General features: G+C 44.5%; 1 long non-coding RNA gene across 1 annotated transcript; it reads right to left on the reverse strand.

Moving 5' to 3' along the window:
• Positions 1-552: 552 nt before the first annotated feature.
• Positions 553-4,556, reverse strand: LOC116447980. The gene is made up of 3 exons (XR_004241771.1): positions 3,998-4,556; positions 2,141-2,219; positions 553-1,674 (listed from the first exon to the last, which is right to left on the reverse strand). It is a non-coding gene; the product is annotated as an uncharacterized LOC116447980 (long non-coding RNA).
• Between the last annotated feature and the right edge of the window lie 4,147 nt (positions 4,557-8,703).

The raw sequence follows: 8,703 nt of genomic DNA on the forward strand, positions 1-8,703 counted from the left end.
AGCCCAGTCTAATAATTCCCGAACTGAGTTTTCAGGAATGGAGGTGCGCAATATGCTAAACACACCTTTCCAGACCAGTACGACAGAGTCGTTCTGTGAGCCGCTGTTCGCCATTTTTCAGTCCTGTCGGACCTCCGGGTCCCGGGGGGAAGGGGAACAGCGTACCTCTAGAGGAATTCGGCTTGGCTCGCAGTAGCAGGACACGTCAGAGAGTACAGATCACGCCGGGCAGCACCAAATATTACCGCAGGCCTGGTTCCTACGGTATATCACCGTGTCCCGCAGCCGTAGGGAGAAGGAGGAGGAGAAGATCCAGCAGGCAGGAATTGTGCAGCAAGATTGCTTTATTTAATTATTTTACAAACTCTTTTATAGACTTTTTTCTTCATAGTCTAATTGGACAAAGGACCAGCCACCCCTTGGGGGTGATTGGCCAAAATCCTAAAACATCCATTATCAAAATATTTTCTACTATACCATAAACAAGACTTTCCAAGGTTGCAGGTGGCTTGGTTGTTTACATTCCCTGCTACCTCTTCTGTGAGAGAGAAAAGTCTCTCACGGACTTAGAAAAATAACAAGAAGATCCTCACTAACAGCATTTTTGTACCTACATTGACTGAGGTACATAAACTTCTTATGTGTGTTGTGATCATGTTTAGTACCATACGGTTTTGGAAAATTACTCCTTTCAACGACTCAACTTTTGTTTGTAACTTCTTTAAGGTATTTCTTGTCAAATTTGTAACTCACTTTATGTTTCCTGAAATTATTATTATTGTTTCCTTTAATTGTGTTATTCTTAAAGGAGATATTAAGGCTTTGACACAACTGTGGAAGTTTGTTTTGTACTTAACCAGGGGGTTTGAAGGCACACTCTGACCCAATTTTTTCTAAATACCCTTAATGATTCATTTTATTTCTCTAGCATGATTTATAAGCTGTATCGGGGGGACAAGGTAACCCATAGTGCACTGTTTTATGTTATACTATCCAGATAGCTGTTTATGAGCTTTCTCACCTGCGCACAGCCACCAGTAGCTATCTGTCAAGCCACAATTAGTACATCATAAGTTTTCATTACACATAAACCAATGCCATGGGGAGCAGTGGTGATGGTTGTGGTTTAATTGGTACTGGAAAACTGGATGCAATTTGGAACTCTTGTTTTAACGTAAATTGTGACTTTGTCGAGACTGACATGACAGCACACACTTGTTGTAATCCAAAGCCGTAAAAGATTTTTATTTTCTCTACTGCTATTGTTATACCTCTTCACAATAGCTGTGGCCTAGTTTAAGATTGGCTGCTTAGAAAACAATGACAAGGCTGTCTAACAAACAATGACCATTCAGACCATAAAACAATCAGCTATACAAGCAAAAGTATAGTTGCTACATATTATCCACAAGTTCTTCCTTGTACACTCTTAATGTCCCATAACAAGAACATCCTCCCTTCATGTCCAGAACATCTTCTCTTATTAATTATCTTCCCGGTCTTCTTTGTGGGTTTCACTGAAGCTGCAGAATTTCACTGCAATATTCTCACGGGTGAATTCTGATCGATTTTAGGTCTAACTCTGTGAGGCCTCCAGTCCAGCTGTCAGCCTCATCAGGTCCCCCTCTTTGTTGTTGTGTTACAAAGGCAGTGGTTATTGACTTTTGCAGGGCCCTTTGCAAAAAAGACAATAAACATGGCACAATGAGCAGGACGTAAAAAATAACCAATAGGATCAGACATCCAATTTTAAGTAGATTTTTGATCCATCCCCCAATTTGCCAATTGCCAAACAAACTAGTAAGCCAATCAGATTCTGATTCTTCACGCAATTTTGACACAGTAGTTTGCAATTCCTTAATGTGGGCATGAATAGATTTTGAATGATCAGACAAATTCATACAACACATTTCATCAAAATCTTCACATCTATGTCCATGTGCTAGCAACAGAGTATCAATAGCAGCTCTATTTTGCAGTGTAGCGTGCCTTACTGAACCAACATCTGTTAATAATCCGGCTAAAGCAAGCGAAGTGGCGTTAGTTTGCCAAGCTAACCAACATCCTAACTTGTTTAACAGTCCCGATGCTTTAGCAGCTGTTACTTGTGGAGAAAGGAAGGAAACAGCCCATCGAGTACCTGATGGCCACAATTTGGTGGTGTCATCACAATCAGGGGCAAACGCATGGATGCTACGTTTTCCCCTCCGTGGTTTATGCTGTAAAATCATAGATGTGTTAGGTGTTGTCAGAGACTGAAATATATTTTATGACTTAAACATTTTCTTAAAAGACTTTTAAAACTGTATTACAAAAGCTGCAGAGAAGACTACCACACCCTGAATGGGGCCCTGAGGCCTGACACTGCTCACTGATGAAGATAAGATAAAGTAACAACTCAGGGCTGGGGACATTCACTGAGCATAGGCTTAACACCTCCAAGATGAGGACCACAGCCCCAGGGCTATCAGCTGCCAGGCTCACACAGACCCTCGCACCAAGGGGTGGAAGGAGGAGAGGCTTTGGGTGTCTTGGAAAAGCCTGTGGTCAGAGGCACAGTGACTGCCCACCCTCCAACTGTGCAGAGCCCAGCTGAGGGGTCCTCACGGCGGGGGGGGGGGGAGCTTATCCACAGCAGAAGGGGGTGACATGGCCCATCACAGGGGCCCCCCTCAAAGGGGTCCCCAGACCTTGCACCAGAGCACCAGAGATGATGCAACAGACCCTCAGTGTTGCAAGCGACAGTGTCAAGCCAGCCTCTGCAAGAGAGGCACGTGGGCGTTCCCATCCGGCCCAAAGCGTATATTAATCCACAGATTCTGCACTCTTTGGCGTGTGGCAGAGCGTGGCGGCGTGTGGCGGTGTGTGGCGGCGTGTTGCGGCGTGTGGCGGTGTGTGGTGGTGTGTGGTGGCGTGTGGTGTGGTGGTGTGGCGTGGCGTATGGCAGCATGTAGCGGCGTGGCCATGGCGGCGATGGGGGACCCTCACCACCAGCAGACCAGATGGAGGGGAGCAATGAGATGTCGTTGGGACCCTCGGAGGGGTGATATGCTTCCACCTAACCCCTGTCACCTCTCCCTGTTCCCCCACCCCCCACGCACACTTCTTTTTTTTTGTTTCTTTTTCTTTTCTCTTCCCTTCTCTTTGCCTCTTTTACTATTAAATGAGATACATCCATTTTTTGGCAACAACATCTAACCTCGTTCGGTTTTAATCTCCTTTCTGGGGATATTTTGAACCTTCTGAGTTCTTTCTGGTTGATGCGCGGAGACTTAGCTTGCTTTGCTTTTCTGGGTTTAAACCGAAACTTAACAGGTGTTAACAGTGAGAGTCGTCCTAAGCTGCAAGGACCTCCCTTGATGTGTGATGGAATCACAGTCCATGTTCAGTCTCTGCAAATAAAAAACACCCCTGGTGGCAAAGCTAGAGGAACAGTAGTAGAGTGTGAAATATGTGGTGAAGTATAATTGCACCAGGCACTTTCATTTGCGAATATGGGTTGGTTAGGAGAAACATCCCATACTTTGGACTGATCAGATCCCGAGTAATTAAACTTAACACAAAGGTCCATTTTCACGGATCCTAAAAGCTCTCTCTTGCGGCTCAAGAGTTGCACGGGGAAGGTATGATACCCATTGATCCCAAGCATCAGCGTGATTGCGTGATTGTAAAAGCTTGCTAACTGTCCTAGGCTTTGGCCAGTCATCTATCGGCAAGCCAACAAGGCAGGTAGGAGAAGGATTGTCAGGAGTAGCAGTGGCTAAGCACAGAGTATCTTGCCCCGTCGCATTGGCTAGGGTAACCCACACATTGGTTCTCGGCTGACTAACAGGCCAAGCAGAAATAGCAGGCACTAAGCTCAGCAAAACTGACAAGTACCATATTGGCACCTGCATTTTTCTGTTATCATTGCCATTTGCACTCCAGTACATCTCAATGCAAGCCAATACCCCTTGATCACAAGGATATACAGTGCGATTCAGTCCTCCTTGGTCACCTGTGCTAGACGCTTTCTCTGGTCAGAGGTAGCTCGAACTATGCTGCCAAGGTCATCCCTGTGTTGCTGTTATCCTCAGGATTTGGCCGAACAGGCGGTGGGATATTCTGCCGCAAATCAGGATGCACACACCTTGCTGGGACCCACCGTGGTCCAGTATCTGTGGAAACACAAGCGTATCCACGTCCCCAAGTGACAAGGTCCCAGGGGCCTTCCCACTCACTGGTAAGCAAATTCCTTACCCATACTTTAGCTCGAGGCAAATGTGTTTCACTGGTGCACTGCAAGGAATAAAACTGATTTAAAATTGAGGGATTGTTTGAATGAGCCAGTATGGTCAAGTGATTTATGGTATATACAGCTTTCAAAAGTCTGGACTGTGGGGTTTCCCCTTGCATTCTCCCTTTTTGTTTTTCTAAAACAGTTTTAAGTGTGTGATGAGCACATTCAACGGCAGCCTGACCAGTGGGAGAATGAGGAATACCAAATTTCTGAGAGATGCCTCACAGACATAAAAAATTCCTAACTTTCTGAGAGGCGTAGGCTGGCCCGTTGTCAGTTTTCACACAGGCAGGTATGCCTAAAGCAGCGAAGGCTTGCTGCCAGTGCAAAATTACATCATGGGCTTTTTCTCCAGCATGGGCAGAAGCCCATATAACAGAAGAAAGGGTGTCAATGGATACATGTACATATTTAAAACGACCAAAATCTGAAATGTGTGTAACAACAGTCTGCCAAAGCTGTAGGGCCAAAAGACTACAGGGATTTACTCCAAAGGGTAAAGGTCCATTAAAGTTATGACAATCTGGGCAAGCACTAACAATAGCACGAGCTTCTGTAGGTGTTAGCGAAAACTGTTTATACAATGTGCGCGCATTTTGATGAAAAAAGGCATGAGATGCTTTAGCCTGGGCTAGTTTATCTGTCTGAGGAACTGCCCAAACAGGATTAGCTAATGCATCAGCATGAGCATTACCTTCTGCAAGAAATCCTGGTAGGTTTGTATGGCTTTTAATACGCAAAACATAAAAAGGATACATGCATTGCAAAACAGCTGTCCATAAAGCCTTTAACAAAAGAAACAAATCAGCATTATTAACTTCTTTTAAAAGGGAACAATTTACTCGTTGTACAACATCTGCAACATAAGCTGAGTCAACAATTAGGTTAAAAGGGTCATTAAAATGATGAAAGGCCACAGTAAGTGCTTTTAATTCAACCAATTTTGCGGATCCAGTACCCTGACCCTGCAAAGTCTGCCATCCCTCCTCATTTTTCCAGGTGACAGTTGCTGTTCCTGTTTTTCCTGACCCATCTGTAAATACTGTAGGCCCATCTACAGGAGTACGACTTAATTTAGGTTTTGCTGATAATGGGGTGGTATTCAGTGATTGTAGTAACTTATGACTGGGAAAATGGTAATCAATTTGTTCTGTGCAGCTCTGCAGCGCGCTCTGCAGTGCAGAACTATTGGCCAAGGACCACTCAAAATAAACTTGCTGAATAGGAATAGTAAATTCAGCAGGATCTTTGGCAGCAATTTGCAGGCATCGGTGTCTACACTTAATAATTACTTAGTTAATAATCAATTCAAAAATTGTAGTGACTGTTTTTTAGGTTTGTGAGATAAAAACATCCATCTTAGAATACGCAATGGGTCAGGGGACCAATGATCAGACCATTGTGCAATAATATCTGTTGGATGAAATTCTGGAATTACAACAAAAACAACGATATCAATGTCAGGGTCCACACGGTACACATGGTGATTGGAAATAGTTTGTTGCACTTTATCTAAGGCTTGTTGAGCTTCAGGGGTAATCTGTCTTGGTGAGTTTAAATCTGAATCTCCGGCTAATATATTAAACAAAGGAGAAAGTTGTGCAGTGGTGAGTCTTAAATAGGGACGCGGCCAATTAATGGTTCCTAACAATTTCTGTGCATCATTTAGAGTGTGCACTGTAGTGTCAAATTGAGCAGTTTGAGGGCATATGGTACGTTCAAATATTTTTAATCCCAAATATTTGCAGGGTGCTTCTGTTTGGATTTTTTTCAGGTGCAATCTGCAATCCATATTTGTGCAGAGCCTTTAAAAGCTCTGGCTGTATGTTTTGCAAATCCTGTTTGCAAGGAGATGCTATCAATATGTCATCCATATAGTGGTAGCAATAACTGTTAGGGAATTGTTCTCTAATAGGCGATAGAGCTTGGGCCACATACATTTGACAAATAGTTGGACTGTTTTTCATACCTTGTGGTAAAACTTTCCATTGATATCATTTTACAGGTGCAGCACTGTTAACAGCTGGTACTGAAAATGCAAATTTTGGTCTATCATCAGGATGTAAGGGAATCGTAAAGAAGCAATCTTTCAAATCAACAACTAAAATGTCCCATGTTGCAGGAATCATAGTAGGAGATGGCATGCCTGGTTGCAGTGCACCCATACTTTCCATGACTGCATTAATGCGTCTCAGATCATGCACCAATCTCCGTTTGCCTGATTTCTTTTGAATCACAAATACAGGAGTATTCCAAGGGCTGACAGATTGCTCTATGTGCCCTTGCGATACCTGCTCATCAACTAAATTTTTTGGGGTGGCGAGTTTCTGTTGTGTTAGAGGCCACTGTCCTTGCTGCACGTGATGGTCAGTTAACCATCGTAGAGGTGTTACTGGCTGGCAACCGCCCTTCTGCACAATGACCCCTATTAAAAATTGGTGCCAGTTGCAACTCTCCAAGTGGCTAAAACATCACGTCCCCATAAATTTAGAGGCGCAGCAGTCACGTGTGGGCCAACTGTACCAACCCGGTTGTCTGGACTTTTTATGAGCACAAAATATGTACTTAAATAACTTTGTGTCATTCCCCCAAGACCCACAATTGAATTTTCCACTGCAGTGACAGGCCATGAGTTTGGCCAGTTGTGAAATGAAATCACTGTGCGTAGCGGGTTTGGTTTGTAACCAGGCAGAAACACCAATTTAGTGTAGTGGTTTGGTCCAAAATACTCATTACTGTTTACCTTCTGTGAGATAAGAATTAGGAGAAACGTAAAGCAGGCACCAAACTTGAAAGAATATAAAGAAGTTTATTAACAGACCTAAAAGAAGGAAAAAAAAAATCATACCACACCTTCAGAACTCTCCTCCTCCCCCCACCTTCCTCCCTTCTCCCACTGACAATGTAAAAATACAACCCTTGAGATGTTCACTCTGTTTACCACTTCCATAATAACCTTGTTCAGTCCATTTAGGAAGAGGAGTCTCTCTTGTCCATGCTATGAAAACATTATCACAATGAGACAGCCGCCTGGGTTGGTTCTCTGCTTGCATGTGAGTCCCTTCCCCCCCGCCAACTTGCAGCTTTTCCCATGTCATAGGTTAGCAAGCATAGTCCCGGAAGGGACGTCCTTGCTAAGGGGTGCTTACAGTTTCCTCTGTGACCTAACAGAACCTATCAGCTGGCCAGTTTGAATATGGACAATTCTCTAAGCCACTTAAAGTTGTGACCACCTCTGTGATCCACATTTAAGAATAGGCAAACTCCCCCTCCAAGCTCTCTCTCGTTTCCGGTGTTGGGACAGGTGGCTGCGGGGCCCGTGTGGGGGCCAGCGGGCCCGGCCCAGGCCCTGCTTGGGCCAGGCCAGGCCAGGCCACGGCCATCCTGGGTCGATGGACCTGTTCCAGCCATGGAACCCCCCCCCCCCACTGCCTTGCCGTGGGCAGCCGGAGCGGCTCGGCTCTTCCCCCTCTCCACTTCGATAAGAAAAGTTCAACATTCCAGCTGCAAAGCTGCAAGGCCTAGGTGAGATTAACCCTTTTAGTGCTGTGAAGAGCTGAAAACCTGAGGGAAGAGAAAGAGGAGATTCTTAAAGCTGAAATTCTGTTGTAAAGCTATGATATATCAGAGCACCCGTTGTAATTTCATGAAGGCATGGGGGGTGGAGTGTTCAACTAGTAAGCAAAAGCACCTGCACTGAGATAGGCAGATGCTGATGCAGCTGTAATTTCATGAGAAGTTTGGACAGGGAGAGATGAACCAGATGAGGACTTTTGCTCCAAACGGGAAAGGAGAAAACCTCAGTCCCTAGAGATGCTCCCAGAGATAGTCCTAACAATGAAGATGATGAAGACCCTTTGCTCCCAGGGAAGGAGAAGGGCCTCTGTTTTTGTTTCTGAATGGCTCAACCTTAAAATTGTACCCCAAAAAACTTCAAGAGTGGACCCTCGAAAGCAGTTGTGGGAAAAGCTGCAAGTCGAGGGAAAGGACTCACACGCAGGCAGAGAGACTCCTCTTCCTAAATGGACTGAACAATATTTGGAAGTGGGCGGCTGTCTCGTTGTGATACTGTTTTCATTCATAGCATGAGCAAGAAGAGACTTCTCTTTCTAAATGGACTGAACAAGGTTATCATGGCAGTGGTAAACAGACTGAACATCTTAAGGGTTGTTTTTTCACATTGTCAGTGGGAGAAGGGAGGAAGGTGGGGGGAGGAGGAGAGTTCTGAAGGTGTGGTATAATTTTTTTTTTTCCCTCTTTTAGGTCTGTTAATAAACTTCTTTATATTCTTTCAAGTTTGGTGCCTGCTTTGCATTTCTCCTAATTACTATCTCACAGCAGATAAACAGTAATGAGTATTTTGGACCAAACCACTACACTAAATTGGTGTTTCCGCCCGGTTACAAACCGAACCCGTGACATCC

The sequence above is a fragment of the Corvus moneduloides genome, chromosome 9 (genome assembly GCF_009650955.1).
Source record: "Corvus moneduloides isolate bCorMon1 chromosome 9, bCorMon1.pri, whole genome shotgun sequence".
NCBI classification, from domain to species: Eukaryota; Metazoa; Chordata; class Aves; order Passeriformes; family Corvidae; genus Corvus; species Corvus moneduloides.